This window comes from Bubalus kerabau, chromosome 2, assembly GCF_029407905.1.
Source record: "Bubalus kerabau isolate K-KA32 ecotype Philippines breed swamp buffalo chromosome 2, PCC_UOA_SB_1v2, whole genome shotgun sequence".
NCBI lineage: Eukaryota > Metazoa > Chordata > Mammalia > Artiodactyla > Bovidae > Bubalus > Bubalus kerabau.
In genome coordinates, this window is record NC_073625.1 from 136,130,262 (window position 1) to 136,153,913 (window position 23,652).

The 23,652-nt window shown below is 43.1% G+C and overlaps 2 long non-coding RNA genes across 2 annotated transcripts in view; both read right to left on the reverse strand.

Annotated features, from left to right (window-relative positions):
• Positions 1-23,652, reverse strand: part of LOC129643858 (uncharacterized) — a 123,435-nt gene that overhangs the window by 81,475 nt on the left and 18,308 nt on the right. The window lies entirely within an intron of this gene.
• Positions 7,478-22,694, reverse strand: LOC129643859 (uncharacterized). Its single transcript, XR_008710546.1, has 3 exons — positions 22,630-22,694; positions 8,691-8,820; positions 7,478-7,590 (listed from the first exon to the last, which is right to left on the reverse strand). It is a non-coding gene; the product is annotated as an uncharacterized LOC129643859 (long non-coding RNA).

The window sequence follows — 23,652 nt, forward strand, 5'->3', positions numbered from 1 at the left end:
ACATGAGTTCGATCCTTGGGTCAGGAAGATCCCCTGAAGAAGGGAATGGCTATCTACCCCAGTATTCTTCCCTGGAGAATTCCATGGACAAAGGACCCCGGTGGGCTATATAGTCCATGGGGTCCCAAAGAGTCGGACATGACTGAGTGACTAACACTTTCGCTTTCACATAGACAGCGCTAGAAAAACTTTTAGTTGAATCCAGTAGACTCCAGCTGAGATCACTCCAAAAGGAGGCCATTCATCCAGCAACTATGAAAAGAGGCTCACCACACCATTTTGGTCCCAGATGAGGATTTACTTATGTCCAAGCCAGCATCTCCAGATGGGCTTCCCTGGTGGCTCAGGGGTAAAGAATCTGCCTCTAATGAAGGAGACCCAGGGTAGATCCCCGAGTAAGGAAGATCCCTTGGAGAAGAAAAAGGCTACCCACTCCAGTATTCTTGCCTGGGAAATTCCATGCACAGATGAGCCTGGTGGGCTACAGTCCACAGGGAAGCAAAAGAATTAGACATGGCTTAGAAACGGCAACCCACTCCAGTGTTCTTGCCTGGAGAATCCCAGGGAGGGGGGAGCCTGGTGGGCTGCCGTCTATGGGGTCGCACAGAGTCAGACACGACTTAAGCAACTTAGCAGCAGCAGCAGCAGCAACTAAATAATAACAACATTTCCAAGCATTAAGTACCTTCAACAAGCTGACAAGGCAAGTTCCAAAATCAAGTGGGAAGTCAAGCCCCAAAACTCATCTGAGTAACACATATTTTTCCCTATAATGAATAGCATCTTTTAATCTTCAAGAATTTTTTAATTTAATAAATGCTTAACAAAATCAAATCTATATTTATAATTTTGTATTAAGTGATACATGTAAATTTTAAATTTTAAATATTCACATGGTAATTTGGCCTCTTCAAATATATTTCAACCTTGTAGTTGTAATTTAAAATATGTAACTGAGTTATTAAGAGTTGTGGTTGTGAAAATACTATAACACTGGAAAATTTAAGAGATTTTAGTGTTTCCATATCTGTGAATTTGATTTGTTAGATTAACAATAATTTTTTAAGTACTTAGGAATAAATCATAGTCTATCCAAAGAAAATCAAGCATATTTAAATTATAAATGAAATTTAAACTATTTCAGGTTTAAATATGTAAATGGAACCAAGCATTAGTCAAAGTCTCCCCTAAATGTGATTAAAATTTACTGGACTTATAAATAGAAAAATAAGATTTTTAAACTGAATTTAAAAGCTAAAAAATAGCTACATTTATGGTTTGTAACAATTAATAAGATTACACATGAAAATTGCCTTAAAGGATAGGTTTTAAAGCCATATAGAGAGGCATACCTGGCAGCTAATTAATAAAAATATTTTGTTATTATTTTGCCATATTTTTCAACTTTTAACAATTTATAATATTATGATTTATTTTCTGAGTCTATATACGTATTCACTTTTGTACAGAGACACAGATATAGAGAACAAATACGTGGATACCAAGGGGGAAAGGTGGAGAGGAACTGGGACTGACACATGTACACTATTGATACTGTATATAAAATAGACAACTGGTGAGCACAGGGAACTCTACTTAAGGCACTGTGGTGACCTGAATGGGAAGAAGTCCCAACGGAGGGGATACATGCAAATGTATGGCTGATTCATTGTCTTGTACAGTACAAACTAACACAACATTGTAAAGCAACTATACTCCAATAAAAATTAATTTAAAAAAAAAGAGAGGTGTGGGTTAAGCAAAAGAGCAGAATTATGCACTATTTATCATTGAGTGCCTACTCTATGTTTACACTTCGGGGAAATACAAAAGCATATAAAGTTTTTAATCAAGTAAGGCAGGTAAGATGCACGAACCTGAAACAATTAGCGAACAGAATGATTCAGTTCAATAAACAGTTATTGACAGCCAACCTTCCAGGAGATACAATGATAGGCTCCAGGGAGCAGGAGAGGGCTGGGCTCAAAAACAAACAATAAGCTTTATAATTACGCACTAAATTGTGTGTTGCAGAAGTCAAATGAGAAGCATTCAGAAAGACATACCAAAGTATATTGGAACAGCTGAGATTTGTGGACGAGCTAAGAATTGATCTGGGCTTTGAAGGATGGCAAGGACTGAAATACACAAACAGGAGAGGGCTGGAAGAGAGAGGTACTGTGACCCTGTTGTGCAAAGGAAGGAACAAAGAAGCCAGCAGAGAAGAGATGCTTCATGCGAGTGGCAGAGGACTGAGATTACGGAAACATTTCTGAATTATACGAGAGTTAAAAGTTAGTCACCAGTCTAAGTTACTACAGACTAGAACTAAAAACAATAACATCACTACTAAATATTGGGAGAGAGTGGCATAAAATAAGATAAATTCTCATCTGTCATAGCAAGGAGCCAATGAATACTATTTAAATTTGGCTCAAATGGTAATCTGCCTGCAATGCAGAAGACCCAGGTTCGATCCCTGGGCCAGGAAGATCCCATGGAGAAGGGAATGGCTACCCATTCCAGTATTCTTGCCTGGAGAATCCCATGGACAGAGATGCCTGGCAGGGTACAGTCCAAAGGGTCGCAAAGAGTTGGGCACAACTGAGTGATTAACACTAATTTTCAATCAAGAAAAAAGTATAAGCATGTATTATTAGACCTTTAGGGATAAACAGCAGAGGAACAATAGAGTTAAAACAGTTTGTCTCTTTGTCTCTGGGAAAGGAACTAAGGATAAAGAGGGCTGGGGATCAGCGAATACTGCTTCTCAGCCTGAACTTTTCTGCACTATTTGATAGCATGCAAATACATCACTTTGGTCCAAATACGAAAATTTAAGACAAACTTAGCTATTAAGCCACGTTTGTTTGACTCAGAAACGCATTCACTATAAAGCAAAAAAGGAGAAGGCAATGGCATCCCACTCCAGTACTCTTGCCTGGAAAATCCATGGACAGAGGAGCCTGGTAGGCTCCAGTCCATGGGGTCGCTAAGAGTCAGGCACGACTGAGCGACTTCACTTTCACTTTTCACTTTCATGCATTGGAGGAGGAAATGGCAACCCACTCCAGTGTTCTTGCCTGGAGAATCCCAGGGACAGGGGAGCCTGGTGGGCTGCCATCTATGGGGTCGCACAGAGTCAGACACAACTGAAGCGACTTAGCAGTAGCAGCATAAAGCTAATAAAGCTTCAGCGTCAAGGCCCCTCACTTCACTGACCCCTTCCAAGACCTGTATCTAATTTTGTAATTATATATTTTCTATTCTGTTTTCTTAGAGTCCCCCAAGTCATGTAAGCTTCAGGCTCTGATGACACTAACTTGAACCAAGATCTTTCTCATTTCTTACAGTTCCTTAATGTCTTTCTTACTTTACGTTTCCTAGAAGGAACCTAGTCTCACCACTTTTGATGTCACTTTTAATCCAGGCACACTATGTTGGTTATGCTAATAAGTGATTTTTAGTCAAAATAAAGATTCCTACTTGATTCAGGAAGCAGTATCAAAGCACAAAGATTTTTAAACATGAAAATGATATGAGGGAAGGAGTGATTTATAAAATACTCCCCTGACGTAGCTGGATTGATGTTGGGAGGAAGCAAAGGGACCAGATGAAAGCCTCGGCAATAACTAGCAGACAAGAGGTGAAGGCACAGACAGGCGGTGAAGGAAGGAATGGAGAAACTGCGTAGACGACAGAGGTCTTCTAAAACAGAACTGAACGGGCCTGGTTACCAACTGAAGAGCTGCCCCACAAATAATAATCGATTAGAATCCTTCCCAACTATATGTCAGGTGGGCGCCTGATTTTTTACTCTTCATTTGGCAGATTTCTCACAGGCTTCAACTGAAAATCTGACCAGTAAAACCAATTTGAATGAAGACATCCTGCCAGTCAGTCGGTTACTCTAGCTGAAAATTTGTGCATGGAATTCCATCATCTTGAACTTTCTAGCTCTGGATATGTATTCATATTCTTGTACATCATTTCAGGAGCATGTGCTGACAAGAAAGGCTAGTAAGTGGATTCAATTAGGGTGCTAACGGTTCTGTGGATCACGGTGTATTCAGTTTATACAACTGCCTGTACTCTGACTGTGCCAGACTGATAACTAGTCCACGTTCGATGGGAGGAAACACAGGGCAAAATGGTTCTATGAGGGTCAAGCCAATTGGCAAAAAACAGCAAGCTAAAGAAATCCATGAATAACCTCTAAAAATTGTCTACTCTTCTTATGAGTCAGTATAATTTAATATCTCTACAGCATATTGAGGGTTGTGTGTATGTAATGTGGGGATTCTGAACACATCAAGTGTCAGTCTTTAAATTTCTCTGTGGAAATAAGAAATTTAAAATCTTGTCTGGATGTGGCCAAACCAGCACAGCTGACCTGGAAAGTGAAGTCACCTAATGATGCACCTGGGTGGTTTCCGGATCGACGGATGAAACTGCCATGCATCTCGAGAGACTAAATACAGGCCTGAGCCTTGATAGGAACCACTTTCCTTCATCCTTCATTCCTCGCCTTGGGGATTTTTTTCTCTTACAAATGCAGCCTGATCCTTCTGTCTTAAAAAAAACATATTAACTGTTGTCTTAAAAAAGCATATTAACTTTTTTGATGGAATAAACAAGGACTAAAATGTAAATGCCTACCAAGTACAGAAAGTGAGTTAAAAAAAAAAAAGTCTTACATAAAGAAGCAAGCATATATTTTTTTTCAATGTTTTAAATAAGAAAGTGACTTAAGTAGTGGAAATGGAGAGCTAAATATGTATAGTGCTGCTTTGTGCAACAGCTCCAAAACTAGTGAGTAAATTAGACAGACCACCAACCTGCGAGGGCAACAAAAGAGATGCACTGATTGCCGTGTTTCATTCTTTCACAGCATGTAAAAAGAAGAGGGGAGTCCCCCCGTGCATCCTTTCTGACATCCTCTCCCACTTCAATCCGTAACATGCCCCGCCCTCTTCACACCTTTCAGCTCATCCTCTCTTCCGGCTCGTGTCATCATCGGCATTGTAAACATGCAGTCTCCTTAAAAAAAAATTCTCTTACAACCACTGCCCTTGGAAACTCAAACTTCATTAAAAAGCTATGTCCAACTCAAGTAACAAATGTTGGCAAGGATGTAGAGAAAAGGGAACCTTCCTACACAGTGAGTGGAATTGTAGATTGGTTCAGCCACTGTGAAAAACAGTATGAAGGTCTCTCCAAAAACTGAGAAAAAAAACCAGGAACTACCATATGACCCAGCAATTCAACTCCTGGGTATGTGTGTGTGTGTGTATATGTGTGTGTGTATATATATATATATATATATATATATATATAAAACACTTATTCAAAAATAGGCATGTGCCCTAATGTTCATAGAAGCATTATTTATAATTGAAAAAATATGAGAGCAAACAGTGTCCATCAACAGATGAATGGATAGAGAAGATGTGGTCTATACATACAATGGAATACTCCTCAGCCATGAAAAAGCAAAATTTTGCCATTTATAGCAACATGGATGGACTTGAAGGACATTATGATAAGTGAAATAAACAGAGAAAGACAAATAGTGTAAGATATCATTTATATGTGGAATCTAAAAAATAAAACAATCTAGTGACTGTAACAAAACAAGAAGCAAATGCACAGATATAGAGAACAAAATAGCTGTGGTTACCAGTGTGTGTACGGCAGGGGGATAGCAATATAGAGGCAGGAGAGTGGAAGATAAAAACGATTGGGTGTGAGATAGGCTAAAGGATGCACTGTACAACATAGGAAACATATTCACAATTTTATAATAACTATAAATGGAAGTAACCTTTAAAAGTTCTTCAAATTAAAAAAAAAAAAAAACTATGTCCAATCACTGCCTCCTCAGCCTCACCATCACTTCCTTCCGCCACAGCAGTTTCGAACCTGTCCCTACTTCTCCCAGGAACCACTCCTGCCAAGACGGCTAGTGATCTCCTTACCTTAAGCCAAATTCAGTGGTTTTCACTGCTGTGATCCCTAGCCTGCTTTCAATACTGTTTAACTCTCCTATTACCCTTAAATACCTTGCAAAAAAAAGAAAAAACATTGTTTTTTGGCTTTCACTCTTCTCTGGCTATTTATTCTCAATCTCTTTTGCTGGCTCTTCTTTAAGTATTAGTTTAATATGAGCCCTGGGTCTGTTTTCTGACTCTCTTCTCCTTGTACACACTCTCCAAGTGATATCATCCTCTCCAATAGATTCAGTCACCCTGTATATGTGAATGACTATCACAATCTAGCTCTCCTTTTGAGTTTCAGAACCTTAGGTCCAATGGGCATCATCTTTTGTTTATTCCAGAAGCTACTTAAGCTCAGTATGTCTAAAACCAGACTCATCTCTCTGATCAAACTCTTCTCTCTCCTGGGTTTACCCTCTTGTTGGATAAAGCCAGAGTCTACTTAGGACTTCCCTGGTGATCCTGGGATTAAAACTCCATACTTCCAATGCAGGGGACACAGGTTCAATTCCTGTTCGGGAAACTAAGATGCCACATGGCCAAAAAATAAAAATTAAAAAGTTCAAAAACTTAAAAGAAGCCAGAGTCTACTTAGCTTTGCTACTCTGAAGGACACCAGTGCCAGTGTAGGCAAAGTCTTCAATATCTTAAGAGCTGTATACTTATTTATCCCTTAAGAGCTGTATACTTATTTATCCCTATACTGATTCAATTAGTGTATATTCATTCTTTTCATGTGATTTTAAATGTCAATCATGTTAGATAAATAAAACATCTCCTTAACTACTTTGGAAGATACATAACAAACCTAAATGGTATGGAAAACATTAAACAAAATATTTTAGGAGATATTATTAATGTTGAATTTCCCTTGCTGAACTAAAAATCCAATGTCGTTTAGGGACCAGAAGGATTAGATAAACTTCACTTTGCGATACCCTGATGTTACCCTAGAAAAATTTACTCACATATAATTACATATGCAGGCTTCCCTAGTATCTCAGTGGTAAAGAATCTACCTGCAATGTAGGAGACACCAGTTCAATACCTGGGTCAGCAAGATCCCCTAGAAAAGGCAATGGCAACCCACTCTAGTATTCTTGCCTGGGAAATCCCATGGGCAAAGGAGTCTGGAAGGCTACAGTTCATAGAGTCACAAAGAGTCAGACATGACTTAGCAGCTGAACAACAACAACAATTACATACACACTATTTTATAAAGCAGATATCTGTCCAGCTTTTGTTCTTCCTTATCTATTGGACAGTTAAGGTTGAGTTCAAAGGTCAATCAGGCAAACAAAGAGCAAAAGACAGTATAAGTGTTGAGCCTCCCTGCTTCCTGAGACTTTCGTCACTGCAACAAGGGGTGATAACACCAACCTCACATGAATGTTGGATTTAATGAGACAAACTACACAAAATGCTTGGCATAGGCTGGATCCTCAAAGATTTCAACAAAAAAAATTTATTTTTTAAAATTCCCCACCATTCTCTTTCCTTTCCCCCAAATTTGAGGCAATTGAACCCTTCTGGTACAGGATGAAATAACTAGAAAAATCCAGCATGATCCCAGATGAGAAACCTTCCAGTAGACCTGTAAGAGATTAACTTTGGCTTAGAATTATTTTACGTGTTTCAAGTGTCCAAGACTAAAGTTCTCAGATGTATTCTCTAACCCGTAGGGTACCTCAAGAGTGGACCTGACTGCTTAAGGCCCTCAAAATTCTCATTGATGAGATTAAATTAAATGGCCAGAAGCGGTAAGGACTACCTTACCCTCCAGAAGCAAATTTAACTCGTATACAAAATTTTCACATAGTCCCAAACCAAGGAGAAGAAAAAGGACATGAAGAACAAAGAGGACACTTCTGAAAATTATCAGCAATCACCTCTAAAAATTCCTGGCTTTCCTTCAAAACAACAACAAATTGGGAAGAAAGTTTTTGTGCACTTGCGGATGGAGAAGGGGGTTGGGATCGGGAAACAGCTGACTACGCCTAGGAAGAAAGAGGAATTGTTCTTAAGTAAGACTAGGGGTTTATGAATAAAGGTGAGGTGGAGGAGAACAATTCTCTCTAGACTGTCCATGAAAAAGGAAGAACCTGGTTGATGACAACCTAAGAGTAACTTGTGAAAGCCCACGTTACTGGTGCCAGTCTAACCAGCAACCAGCAGCCCTTGCAAGGAGCCAGACGCTCTCAGCAAAGATGCCCTTCACAGTTTCCTTACTGGAAATGTGGAAGGAGCTCCCACAGAATAGGCCCAAAGACATAGCTGTGCCCACAATCCCAACATAATGAATTTGTAATTAGTGCAGGAGGGAGCAAGATGGTGGAGGAGCAGGTGGACGTGGAGTACATCTATCCTCACGGATACATCATGAATACACCTTCAGACACAGAAGTGCATGCAGAACACTAGCCAAGAGGGGGCAGAAGTACCTGACCATCAAAAAAGAAAACATAGAACCACGCAAAACTCCGTAGGACGAAGGAACTAGGGGGAGAAACAGGAGTATTGGTAGGACTGGAGCTGCCTTCAGTGGGTGGGGGAACTGAAGCAGGGGTCCGATCCCCACATTGGGGCAACTGTCTGGGTCAGAGGAGAAACATTTGAGACTGAGAGTGAAGCAGCTGATCTGTGACAGCCTAAATGGAATGAGAATCAGACAATCCTTGCTACAGCCATACATACCCTGGAGAGGGACGAAGGTCCCCTAGAAGGTGCAACAACTGGGAGCAGGAGCATAGGGATTGTGGAGCAATTTCAGGGTGAGGGCTGCTGTTGACTGCTGGGAGACAGACCAAGGGGACGTGAGAAATGCCTGTGGAGGAAAGCCAAGAAGCCATGGAAGCAAGGTAATACTGCTGAGTCATGAGTAAGGGCTGGAGCAATCACCATAGCCTCTCTCTCCCCACACATCAACACGCTCAACTGAACAGTAGAGAGGCTGGCCCTTCAAGCACCTAACAAGCGGAACAACAGAGAAACATCCCAGCCAGGAGGCCTCTTTAAGTGCCTGAATGGGTGGAGCAATGGAGAAAGACTAGCCAAAGAGGCCTTCTAATTGCCAGCTTCCAGAGGCTAGAAAAAGACTGATAGGGCCATCACTCCTGCGGCTGAGGCAGTCCGTGTCCCTGCACACTTTGTGCCAGCAGGGTCTCTGTGACCCAAGCAGCTGTGCCACCTTCATGCTCAACCCTCATTGGCGCAGAGCTGCCACAGCCAAAAAAAGTCTTGCATCTATGCACACAGGGTGGCTTTGGTCGTGTCCAACTCTTTGTGACCCTGTGAACTGTGGCCTGCCAGGCATCTCTGTCAGGGGGCTTCTCCAAGCAAGAATACTGGAGTGGGCTGCCATATCCTTCTCAGTTCAGTTCAGTTCAGTCACTCAGTTGTGTCTGACTCTTTGCGACCCCTGGAAAGCAGCCCCCCAGGCTTTCCTGTCCATCACCAACTCCCAGAGTTTACTCAAAGCCATGTCCATTGAGTCGGTGATGCCATCCACCCATTTTATCCTCTGTCGTCCCCTTCTCCTCCCGCCTTCAATCTTTCCCAGCATCAAGGTCTTTTCAAATGAGTCAGCTCTTCGCATCAGGTGGCCAAAGTATTGGAGTTTCAGCTTCAACATCAGTCCTTCCAATGAACATTCAGGACTGATTTCCTTTAGGATAGATTGCTTGGATTTCCTTGCAGTCCAAGGGACTCTCAAGAGTCTTCTCCAACACCACAGTTCAAAAGCATCAATTCTTCTGTGCTCAGCTTTCTTTATAGTCCAACTCTCACATCCATACATGACCACTGGAAAAACCATAGCCTTGACTAGATGGACTTTTGCTGGCAAGGTGATGTCTCTGCTTGTTAATACTCTGTCTAGGTTGGGCTTCCTTTGTGGCTCAGCTGGTAAAGAATCCGCCTGCAATGAGGGAGACCTGGGTTCGATCCCTGGGTTGGGAAGATCCCCTAGAGAAGGGAAAGGCTACCCACTCCAGTATTCTGGCCTGGAGAATTCCATGGGCTGTGTAGTCTATGGGGTCGCAAAGAGTCGGACACGACTGACAGACTTTCACTTTCACTTCACAGGTTGGTCATAACTTTTCTTCCAAGGAGTAAGTGTCTTTTTATTTCATGGCTGCAGTCACCATCTGCAGTGATTTTGGAGCCCAGAAAAATAAAGTCTACCACGGTTTCCACTGTTTCCCTGTCTATTTGCCATAAAGTGATGGGACCAGATGTCATGATCTTGTTTTCTGCATGTTGAGCTTTAAGTCAACTTTTTAATTCTCCTCTTTCACTTTCATCAAGAGGCTCTTTAGTTCCTCTTCACTTTCTGCCATAAGGGTGGTGTCATCTGCATATCTGAGGTTATTGATATTTCTCCCGGCAATCTTGATTCCAGCTTATGCTTCTTCCAGTCCAGCGTTTCTCATGATGTACTCTGCATATAAGTTAAACAAGCAGGGTGACAATATACAGCCTTGATGTACTCCTTTTCCTATTTGGAACCAGTCTGTTGTTCCATGTCCAGTTCTAACTGTTGCTTCCTGACCTGCATACAGGTTTCTCAAGAGGCAGGTCAGGTGGTCTGGTATTCCCATCTCTTTCAGAATTTTCCAGTTTATTGTGATCCACACAGTCAAAGGCTTTGGCACAGTCAATAAAGCAGAAGTAGATGTTTTTCTGGAATTCTCTTGCTTTTTCCATGATCCAGTGGATGTTGGCAATTTGATCTCTGGTTCCTCTGACTTTTCTAAAACCAGCTTGAACATCTGGAAGTTCATGGTTCATGTATTGTTGAAGTCTGGCTTGGAGAATTTTGAGCATTACTTTACTAGCGTGTGAGATGAGTGCAATTGTGCAGTAGTTTGAGCATTCTTTGGCACTGCCTTTCTTATACAGAGTCTCATACACGATAAACCCAGGGAGAAACACAACAAGACACATACTAATCAAACTAACAAAGATTAAACACAAAGAAAGAATATTAAAAGCATTAAGGGAAAAGCAACAAGTAACATACAAGGGAAAGTCCATATGTTTAACAGCTGATCTTTCAGCAGAAACTCTGCAGGGCAGAAGGGAATGGCAGGACATATTTAAAGTACTGAAAGGGAAAAATCTACAACCAAAATGACTGTACCCAGCAAGGATCTCATTCAAAATTGATGGAGAAATAAAAAGCTTTTCAGACAAGCAAAAGTTAAGAAAATTGAGTACCATCAAACCAGCTTTACAGCAAATGTTAAAGGGACTTATATAGTCAAGAAATACAAGAGAAGAAAAGATCTACAAAACAAACCCCCAAAAATTATGAAAATGGCAATGGGAACAAATATATCAGTGATTACTTTTGATGTAAATGGATTAAATGCTCCAACCAAAAGACACAGACTGGCTGAATGGATACAAAAACAAGACCCATATATATGCTGTCTACAAGAAACCCACTTCAGACCTAAAGACACATATAGACTGAAAGTGAAAGGATGGAAAAATATATTCCATGCAAATGGGAAGCAAAAGAAAGCTGGAGTAGCAATCCTCATATCAGACAGAATAGACCTTAAAATAAAGGATATTACAAGAGATAAGGAAGGACACTACATAATAATCAAGAGATCAACCCAAGAAGAAGACATACAATTATAAATATCTATGCACCCAACATGGAGAAGGAAATGCCAACCCACTCCAGTATTCTTGCCTAGAGAATCCTGTGGATGGAGGAGCCTGGTGGGCTGCTGTCCATAGGATCACACAAAGTCGGATATGACTGAAGTGACTTTTCATACATGCATGCATCGGAGAAGGATATGGCAACCCGCTCCAGTACTCTTGCCTGGAAAATCCCATGGAAGGAGGAGCCTGGTAGGCTGCAGTCCATGGGGTCGCTAGGAGTCAGACACGACTGAGCGACTTCACTTTCACTTTTCACTTTCATGCATTGGAGAAGGCAATGGCAACCCACTCCAGTGTTCTTGCCTGGAGAATCCCAGGGACGGGGGAGCCTGGTGGGCCGACGTCTATGGGGTCGCACAGAGTCAGACACGACTGAAGCGACTTAGCAGCAGCAGCAGCAGCATGCACCCAACATAGGAGCATCTCAAAATATAAGGCATAACACACTAACAGACATAAAAGGAGAAACTGACAGTAACACAATAATAGGAGACTTTAACACCCCACTTACAACAAAGGACTGATCGTCAAAACAGATAAGTAATAAGAAAACACAAGTCTTAAGTAATACATTAGATGAGATGGATCTCATTGATATTTTCAGGATATTCCATCCAAACGCAGAAGAATACACCTTCTTCTCAAAGGCACAGAGAATATTCTCCAGGATAGACTACATCTTGGATCACAAATCAAACCTCAGTACATTTAAGAAAATTGAAATCGTATCAAGCATCTTTTCTGACCACAGCGCTATGAAACTAGATATAAATTACAGGAAAAAAAAAAAAAAAACAACTGTAAAAAACACAAACACAGGGAGATTAAACAATATGTTTCTAAATAATGAACAGGTTACCGAAGAAGTCAAAAGTGAAATCAAAAAATTCCTAGAAACAAATGACAATGAAAACATAACAACTCAGAACCTGTGGGATGAAATCAGTGCAATCACCGGTAGTGTAGAGCGCCCAGTATCTCCCTTTCACTCAAGTGCCCAGGCCCGACTTTCTTCTAGGGCAGCCAGCTTCAAGCTGGGGTACGTACACACACACCCCTGTAGGTACATGAAGACCTTCCAAGAGGTACACAGAAAAGGACAGTTTTAAGATCATCAGTTTCCTCAACTTCTGTCAGTACTATCTGGCCGAGAAGGAATTTGATGTTAGGGTAACCTCATCATCTCCCTATCTTCTATTAATACTTTGCTAAAGAAATGCATACCCCCCAAAAAAAGAAAGAAGTATTCAGCCATAAAAAACAAGGAAATCTTGCCAATTGCAACAACATGGACAGACCTTGAGGGCATGATGCTAAGTGAATAAGTCAGACTAAGACAAATACCATATGATCTCACTTATATTTGGAAACTAAAAATACACCAAAACACACACACACACACACACACACACACAGACTCATAGATACAGGGAACAGATTGATTGGTAGTTGCCAGAGGTGGGGGTGGAGGAGGAGGAAATGAGTGAAGGTGGTCAAAGAGCACAAACTTCCAATTATAAGATAAATAGGTTCTGGGGATGTGATGTACAGCATGCTGACTAGAACTACTAGTATACTGCGTATCTGAAAGTTGCTAACAGAGGAGGTCTTAAAAGTTTTCATCGGAAGAAAAAAAAAGTGTAACTATATGTGCTCGTGGGTGTTAAGTAGACTAATTGTGGCAGTCACTTCACAAAACATACAAATATCACGTCATTACATTTGTACCTGAAACTAACATAATGCTATATGTCAATTAGATCTCAATTTTAAAAATTAAACAACATAGTAAGTAAAATTTCTACTACCTAGAAAAAAAAGGCAAAATGAAATGCATACCTTATACCTGTTCTCAATTTTACTGCCCTGGAGGCAGAACATATGCAGAGCAAAAGAAGACTTAAGTCTTAGAATAGATAGATATAAAGGAAGCAAATAATTTTAATGACTTGAAATAAATGCCTTTGCTAGTCAGGTGGTGTCTCAACTCAGGTTGCTATAATATCATACCATAGACTAGGTGCTTTATAAACAACTGAATTTATTTCTTACATTTCTGGGGGCTGATAGTCCAAGATGAAGACACCAGCAGATTCGGTGTCTGACATGAACCCACTTTGGTTCATGGAAGGCCATCTTTTCATGGTGCCCTCACATGGCAGAAGGAGTGAGGGCTTTCTATGGGGTCTCCTTTACATGGGTTCTAATATCATTCCTGAAGACTTCAGCCTCATGACCTAATCACCACTCAAGGTACCACTTCAAAATACAGCACACTAAAAAGCAGGTTTCAACATATGAATGGGGGTGGGGGACCACAAACTCTGAATAGGCTACAGAGTAAGGCTTATTTCTTGCATCCCAAATAATTTAAAGTACTATCTAATCACAGTTGATTTTTGGCAAGCCCAAAATGAGATCTTTACCAAATGATTTGGAAGGAGATAAAGAAAGAACAGTAAACAAGAAATGTGAAGATGGTATTGCTATGAAAAACAACCTCCATTTCCGTCTACCTGGTCATCTGATAACATTTCTTGTGCACACACACGTGTATGAACAAAAACTAGAATAGAATTAATGCTCACTCTAGTAATAGGCAGCAGTAGTCATCCATGGATAAGCTAATTGGAAGAAAAGCCATATTCATTTTACTATAACACATAATCAATAAAAATTAACACTTAAAGCCATGTAATCACATAGAATTTTTAAATTAAAACTTATATTTATTTTGTTGACCCTATAAGGATAGCCATAAACAGTCAAGAAGGAAAAACAAAACAACACAAAACATATAAAGTCTGCCAGTGTTTCAGACAAGCTTGTTTATGTATTTTTTACATAAATGATGATGGGTATCTGATGGCTATAGTATTTGCATCCCACTGGACATATTTTTTAAAGTGATAGTTTTACTCTAAATGTTTGCAGTGCACTAGATATTCTATCCTCTGCAACAACTTCAACTTACGTTGCAAAACTGTAGCTGTCGTTTTTAGAGGGTACATGAACGAGAGTCTGAAGATGACACTTATGCAAACAGCAGCCCGCCACCTTTGTTCATAGGGAACATCCCCTCCTGAACATTTTTTAAAAGGCAGGAGTAGTTTTACTTTCTGTATCTATTAACTCAGGAAAATTAAGTCATAAAAACCAGTAGTAACAGTTACCAGCAACATTTATAAATTATTAAATGAATTTTATATTCCTCAAAATAGCAGCTGCATGCACCTAAAGACTTTAAGCCATATAGATTTGAAGTGTGCTATCCTCTAAAACACCTGGAGTAACAGGCAAATTTGGCCTTGGAATACAGAATGAAGCAGGGCAAAGACTAATAGAGTTTTGCCAAGAAAATGCACTGGTCATAACAAACACCTTCTTCCAACAACACAAGAGAAGACTCTACACATGGACATCACCAGATGGTCAACACCAAAATCAGATTGATTATATTCTTTGCAGCCAAAGATGGAGAAGCTCTATACAGTCAGCAAAAACAAGACCAGGAGCTGACTGTGGCTCAGACCATGAACTCCTTATTGCCAAATTCAGACTTAAATGGAAGAAAGTAGGGAAAACCACTAGACCATTCAGACATGACCTAAATCAAATCCCTTATGATTATACAGTGGAAGTGAGAATTAGATTTAAGGGCCTAGATCTGATAGATAGAGTGCCTGATGAACTATGGAGTGAGGTTCGTGACATTGTAGAGGAGACAGGGATCAAGACCATCCCCATAGAAAAGAAATGCAAAACAGCAAAATGGCTGTCTGGGGAGGCCTTACAAATAGCTGTGGAAAGAAGAGAAGCGAAAAGCAAAGGAGAAAAGGAAAGATATAAGCATCTGAATGCAGAGTTCCAAAGAATAGCAAGGAGAGATAAGAAAGCCTTCTTCAGCGATCAATGCAAAGAAATAGAGGAAAACAACAGAATGGGAAAGACTAGGGATCTCTTCAAGAAAATCAGAGATACCAAAGGAACATTTCATGCAAAGATGAGCTAGATAAAGGACAGAAATGGTATGGACCTAACAGAAGCAGAAGATATTAAGAAGAGATGGCAAGAATACACAGAAGAACTGTATAAAAAAGATCGTCACGACCCAGATAATCACGATGGTGTGATCACTGACCTAGAGCCAGACATCCTGGAATGTGAAGTCAAGTCGACCTTAGAAAGCATCACTACGAACAAAGCTAGTGGAGGTGATGGAATTCCAGTTGAGCTATTCCATATCCTGAAAGATGATGCTGTGAAAGTGCTGCACTCAATATGCCAGCAAATTTGGAAAACTCAGCAGTGGCCACAGGACTGGAAAAGGTCAGTTTTCATTCCAATCCCAAAGAAAGGCAATGCCAAAGAATGCTCAAACTACCGCACATTGCACTCATCTCACACGCTAGTCAAGTAATGCTCAAAATTCTCCAAGCCAGGCTTCAGCAATATGTGAACCATGAACTTCCTGATGTTCAAGCTGGTTTTAGAAAATGCAGAGGAACCAGAGATCAAATTGCCAACATCCGCTGGATCATAGAAAAAGCAAGAGAGTTCCAGAAAAACATCTATTTCTGCTTTCTTGACTATGCCAAAGCCTTTGACTGTGTGGATCACAAGAAACTGTGGAAAATTCTGAAAGAGATGGGAATACCAGACCACCTGATCTGCCTCTTGAGAAATTTGTATGCAGGTCAGGAAGCAACAGTTAGAACTGGACATGGAACAACAGACTGGTTCCAAATAGGAAAAGGAGTTCGTCAAGGCTGTCTATTGTCACCCTGTTTATTTAACTCATATGCAGAGTACATCATGAGAAACGCTGGACTGGAAGAAGCACAAGCTGGAATCAAGATTTCCGGGAGAAATATCAATAACCTCAGATATGCAGATGACACCACCCTTATGCAGAAAGTGAAGAGGAACTCAAAAACCTCTTGATGAAAGTGAAAGTGGAGAGTGAAAAAGTTGGCTTAAAGCTCAACATTCAGAAAACGAAGATCATGGCATCCGGTCTCACCACTTCATGGGAAATAGATGGGGAAACAGTGGAAACAGGGTCAGACTTTATTTTTCTGGGCTCCAAAATCACTGCAGATGGTGACTGCAGCCATGAAATTAAAAGACGCTTACTCGGAAGGAAAGTTATGACCAACCTAGATAGCATATTCAAAAACAGAGACATTACTTTGCCAACAAAGGTCCGTCTAGTCAAGGCTATGGTTTTTCCTGTGGTCATGTATGGATGTGAGAGTTGGACTGTGAAGAAGGCTGAGCGCCGAAGAATTAATGCTTTTGAACTGTGGTGTTGGAGAAGACTCTTGAGAGTCCCTTGGACTGCAAGGAGATCCAACCAATCCATTCTGAAGGAGATCAGCCCTGGGATTTCTTTGGAAGGAATGATGCTAAAGCTGAAACTCCAGTACTTTGGCCACCTCATGCAAAGAGTTGACTCATTGGAAAAGACTCTGATGCTGGGAGGGATTGGGGGCAGGAGGAGAAGGGGACGACAGAGGATGAGATGGCTGGATGGCATCACTGACTCGATGGACTTGAGTCTGGGTGAACTCCAGGAGTTTGTGATGGACAAGGAGGCCTGGCGTGCTGCGATTCATGTGGTCGCAAAGAGTTGGACACGACTGAGCGACTGATCTGATCTGATCCTCTAATCCAGAGAGAATATTTGGGGGCACACAAGGCTTCACAGCAACTCTGTACTAATGTCATAGCCTCTATTCTCAGCACCACATTGCCTGGGTTGGGGTCCTTTGCCCTTTGCAGAGTGGTCTTTCCCTGGGATAAGGATAGGAAATACTCATGAAGTCTGTTTCAAGGGGAAACCTTTAGGAGGAGTACACAGATCAAATGCTCTTTGCAGCCACAACAAGCAGGTAGATCAAATGAGTGACCCTTCCTAGGGGTAGACTGGGACTGTGACCAATAGCAGGCTGTGTCCTGGGCTTAAAGGGGCAGCTCTGCTCAGCTCTACCCAACCGTTGACATGGCTTGAGTTGAAGGAAGCTTTTCACCTTTTAGGGAAACCTGGGTTTTTATGTGATAATCTCTGGATTTTTAATCCATTTTTTCAAAAACTGTTTGGGCCAAGCTGCACACAAACCTGAGATGAATGTAGCCCCTAAACCTCCAGTATGCAGTCTCCGTTTCCTGCTCCTCCAAGTGCACCCTATATCCAAGAACTGTTTGTTACATTCCAGATGAGATGTGCATAGCAACTGAGAATAACACTGAGAAACATCCAGACAGTAATTTTGTGAATATAATTTTGTCTCTAGTAACAAAAAATTGGCCTTGCATTTTTATATATTTTGTAATTTATTTCTCTAATTTTTAAACAAAAATCTCAGTGAGCAATGGATTACAAATCTTGCCCACAGACAGTTTAACCTCTGTCGTGTCCTTTATCAAAGTAAATCATATCATGTGATATGATAAAATAAACTGCTCAGTCATGTCTGACTCTTGGCGACCCCATGGATTACACTCTGCCAGGCTCCTCTGTCCATGGAATTTTCCAGGCAAGAATACTGGAGTAGGTTGACATTCCCTTCTCCAGGGCATCTTCCCAACCCAAGGATCAAACCTGCATCTCCTGCATCGGCAGCCGAATTCTTTACCATTGTGCCACCTGAGAAGCTCTTATCAAAGTAAAGCATCTATCTAAACCAAATCAGGGCTTGATAATTGAATGTTAGTCTCTGTAATCTTCACATTACTACCTGAAAAGCCATAAGCCTATGAGTTAAAATGTACCCAGTTCTAACTAGCTGACAGATGTCTGCTAATAAAGGTCTAGAAGCTAACCTCTCTTCCCCAGAGGAATGGAGGAAACATCCCTTCACTCCTGCAGGACTGTTTCTGGGCCCATCAGGCCACCAAATTTCTTCCAGGGTCAGTTGTGGGAGGAGTGGCCAGACGCCACAGGTCACCTGGAAATCCTCCTCCTCCCCTCACCGGTACACAGGGACCTCTCATGTCTGTGCCAAGGGCATGCTCTCTGGTTGATGTTTGTGTGTCTGCCTCTTGGAATGTAAGCTCCTCTAGGACCAAGCATCTTGCTTCTCCTTCTCCCCAGCTTAGTTCCATTGCACTGAGTTCTCCCCTCTTCCTAGCCAGTATGGGCTCCATGCTCAGCAAAGGTGTCAGCCACCTAGTTCTGAAGCCTACATAGCTAGCAACCAGCTTCCGGCCCTGGTGCTTCTGCCCAAGTGGTCCTCTGACCTTTGTCTTCCCCTGCTTAGGCAGAAGCTCTCGGACAGGAAGTTAGTTGCCCGCTATTAATATCAAAGCTCAACATCCAGAACAAGATGGCTGACTTCCTTGTCTAGTGAGGACCTCTGTTTGGGTCAGTCATGCCTAGAAGGGGCTTAGGCAAAGGCTGGAGGGCAGGCAGGCTAGAAAACAGAAGTGCTTCAAGATGTGAGAGCCTCTTCATCTCGACAACCAAGGGTCAGACTCTCCAGTCTACACACTCCTCTCTAAGGAGCTGAGGGAAACCCCCTAAGTACACAGTGCACTAGTAGGGGGAGAATCCCACCCACTGCACCCTAACACCTACTGAAGCATTGTGGAGAGCTGGACCTCACCAGCTGCCTGGACCTCAGAAATTTCCAGCGTAAAATTGTAGGTGGGGGCGAGGGAGCTGTAGGGCAAGCCGGTGGAGGCGATTTTAGAAGTGCACACGTGGTAGGGAAATTTTTCCCTCAAAACCTCTAGAGGGAAGTGGTCATGATCCACCGCAAGTTCTGAAATGATCAAGTGCACAGAGGCAAAGCGCTACACTGCTGAGAAACATGGCTGCTTTGCTTCCTCCCCAGTCCCCAGGCAGCTCCAATGTATTTCATATCAATGAGTGATCAGTCCCAGCCAGGGGTACGGAAGGATGTGATCAGGCCGGAAGAACTGCACTCCCCTTCTAAGTCTCCAGATAGCCAGTTCCCGGCTGGTTGCCATTTTTGACAATTTAAAATTTAAGAAAATTTAAATGGGATTAGCCCTGTGTGTGGAAGAGAAGAGCCTGTTTGACCAAACAGAAAAGGTACCATGTTGTGTACGTTTTACATATTTTAACTGAGGGGTGTTTGTATCCACAGAACAAAGTGCAGTAATTATACAATTAGTTATTTAAGCCATTATAAGGACCATTACAACAGGAGGGAGGGAAGAGAATATCTAAAATACATTAAATGATTCTTAAAAGCTCATTCTAGGAAAAGGAAATGCCAGAGTAGTAAGATAAGGAGTCTTCATTATCAACAAATTCATCATTTCCCTCCTTCAAAATGAGACACTCTTCTAAGGCAGTTTGCTTGGAGAGTAGTTTTGCACCGTAAATCTGGGACATGTTTTTTATGTATGTGTTTGCTCTGCATGAGGCTTAAGAAAAACAAGCAACCAAACCACCCGAGCCAACCCTGAAGGGAAAGAGAAGACCTAATCACCCGTGATGGCGATTACATAATAGAGATTCGCACACACAAACCCCAAGAGTCTCAAAAGAATCAGCCTTTGGCTTCCTGTCATAAAAGATGCCTTTTTTCCTTTGTGAGGATCACTAAAAATGCTTCTTAAAGACCAAGTGGATGTCTTCGGTAGAAATAGAGGTCACTTAGGAATGATTTATAAGTACACCCCCAGCCAAAATGAAGCCTGTATCGATAACTAAAGTGTCTCTGCATTTAGCGCAGCAAAAGCTCATAATCTGTTTCTAATCGGTGCCCTGAAGATGCTCCCAAGGAGGAAAAGGCCTGGCGTGGGTAGTCGCCCCTCCCCAGGCCCGCGTCCCAGGCCCTCCCTGGGGCAGCCGGAGTGCTCCTCTCTTAGATAATGCCAGGTACTCTGGAAAGTAGCCGTGTAATAATACACAAACCCCTGATGATGTCAGCGTGTTATTGACTTTCCAAGTCTGAATGACTGAGCAGAGGAGCGGGGGTGGGGCGCGATCCATCCGGCAGCGCGGGGACCGGCCAAGCGAAAATGGGCTCGCGGACCAGGCGAGGGGGAGGGGCAGCAGCGGCTCAGCGCTCGGGCTCCGCCAAGGCGGCGTCGGTGACCGCGGCCCAGCCCGGACTCGGCTCCGGGCTCCCGCTCCTGAGCTCTTTACGTTTGGTCAAACACCCCTCCGGCAGAAATCGCTCAGGCCACCCCCTCTGACAACCACCACCCTCCCCCTCTCCCCCAGCAGCTTTCACCACGTGGCCGAGCTGCATTACAAAACGGGGAGCAGAGGGCTAGAAAGGGGGCCCCTGCCCTTCCCCTACCCTGCACCAGAGCCTGCCGCCCCAGCTGCGGTGAATTCGCAGATGCGGGGGTCGCCGGCAGCAGGGTATTGCCCTCTGCTAGAGATCCCCTTGGAAATTGCACCTCAGCGGTGGTGACATTTTATGGGATGTGACTGGCTTCCTTTATGGCGCTGGGAGTGCAGGTGCCGGGTTGTAGGTTCCTGTTCTCACCCTGCAAACCGACCACAGGGCGTCCAGTCATCTTCAAGGCTAGGTGTGAACCGGGCCAGGCTGCCCTTAAATGGAATTGCATTTGGAGGCCGGGATCTGGGGATAAGCACTCCAAGCTGGGGCGTGGCCTTCCCCACCAGGCCTCTGCCTCCCTTTCAGGCCTAGCAGCTCCTGCTGGCCCTCCGCCCTCCCGCCCACCCAGCTTTGCTGGGGGCACCTCTGGGACTAGGCACCTAGACCGCTGCCCGCTGGCGCAGCTCCCTCACTCCCTCCCCTCGACCTGCTGAAACCCTCCCAGAAGTCCAGGTCCTCAGAACTTCAACCCAACGCCCCAGGGCCAGACTGCTCCTCCTCAGAGCTCCAGCCTGCCTCTCCCCGCATTCCCTGCCCCACCAGGTTTGTTCATGGAAGCCCCAGGCGGGGGCCCTGGTTCCCAGTCCTGTTCTACCCCTTATGAGCTGTGTGCGTGTAGACAGAGTGCTTAACCTCTCTGTATCCTTTATCCGTGGAAAGCGGGAAGCAGTAATCCCCGCAGTCACTGTTGGGAGGATTAAATGAAAGCCGGATTTCATAAGAGACGCCAGCCTTCGAATATTCCAGTTCTTTGCCCGCACTAGCAGTGTCATTTGTCAGGCCAGAGTCCCACGGTGGTTTGCTGGAGTGTGGGGCCCGTGTTTCCCTTACCCTCCGGGCTCTCTAGAGCCCACTGACTCTCAGCGCCCCCCTCCCTCCACGGCCGCCCTGGGAAGAGGCACTTTACTACCAGGGTTGGGGTGCCCTGGGGAATGTGCCTCTGACCTAAGCGCGTTCACAGCCTTGTCCCAAATCCTCTCCTCTGCCACCTTGCACGTGGTCCAAAAGTGAAGAGCTGACACTTTTAGTCCAATCAGAAGCCCCCTTGGAGAATTTTGAAACTGGAAGTGAAAAAGTCAATTTCTCCCTGGGTCTAAAGCTGCAAAATGTTATAGTGTTGGGAACCTTCTCTGTGACCATTTTCTGATCAAGTGGAGGAAAGACCAACCTGAAGACAGAGGTAGAGGGCCAGGAACAGGGAGAGGCTGAGAAGGTGGAGCACCAAGGGAGGTCTGCTGTTGGCCGTGCTCCTTCCTCTGTCCCTGATTCTTTGTGACAGCCCAGGAGTTTTTACAACAAATTCCTCTTGTTGTTTAACTCAGTTTGCATTTTTAGTACTTGTAACCAAAAAAGTCCTAATAATATACCAACATGGCATTTATTATTCTGACTTGTACAATATCTTAGCTGAGTTCCAAACTAGCTTCCTACCTCTACCATAAACCCCCAGAGGGCAGAACTGTCTTTTAAGCCCCGCCCCCCCCCCCCCACCCAGTCAGTGCCTCATAACACGGTGCTCCCTAAATGCTCTTCATAATGAACTAAGTGCCATATGAGTGCACAGGAAGTGTCCTGGAGGCTGTTGGAGGGGGAGCCTTCCACTGGTTCATTGAAAGGGGAAACATTACCTATGCCTGCAGTCTCCTGGAAGCCCATTTCTTCTGCCCTGGTGGTAATTAGGGTTTATTCGAGTGAATAGGAAGAGGGAAGAGAAGAAACTTTATCCCCTCTAAATTGTATTTAATAAAAATCTTAGAGAAAATGAGTGAATTGTCAGGCTTAATAATTCCCCCTGGGTTTTTGTTGGAGAGAACCTGAAGAAATGTACAGTATTCAACATTTATGGGACAACAGATCCACGTTTTATCAGAGAATAAAATGCTGTAGTGCTTAACCTCCTTTTTTTCCCCCATTTGTTTCCAAAAGGTTTTTTTTTTTTCCTCCCAGCCTATGAGTCACTTCCAGGCAGATCCAAAGACAAAAGCCCGGCTAATTGTGTGAGTCAGGCCCCCACCCTGCCTTATCATGAACACCCTTTCTAGCTGCCAGAAGACAGGACACTTTTCAGGCTGTGTGACACTGAATGGAACCTGTTATACACCAGGGAGCAGTACGGGGCCCTCCCAACTCCCTCTGGCATTTGGCAGCTGATCTCTCAAGTGATAGCACCTTGGGGTGTTTCCTTCCCAGGGTTATTTTCAATCTGGAACTCTCCATGCAATCTACTGTGTTTGCAAGGACCCTGTTGAGCTCAGGGATACAGAAGTGAATTTATATTTATAAAAAAAAAAGGCCCCAAACCTCTAACAATCTGACAAATAACGGAGAAAGGCTGGAAAGAACTAATGTTAGACAAGCTTTGAGAGCTACTACTGAGGAGTTCACATTAGATTTCTCAGTCTCCACCCCTCATCATCTCTCAGCAGCACATTACCTGCTTGACTGTCTCCAGCTTCTTGACACACTCACTCTCAAGACGCTTCCTGGATGCCACCCTCTTGCTGTCCAACCAGTATCTGCTCCCACCCCCACATCGTCTCCCTGCCTCCCTCCTCCAGATAGCTTTCTCTTATAGAGAAGAGATGTGGATGGTACCACATCCACCTGGAGCTTACACCAAAGGACCACTCCTTGCTTTGTTCTTTTCTCCA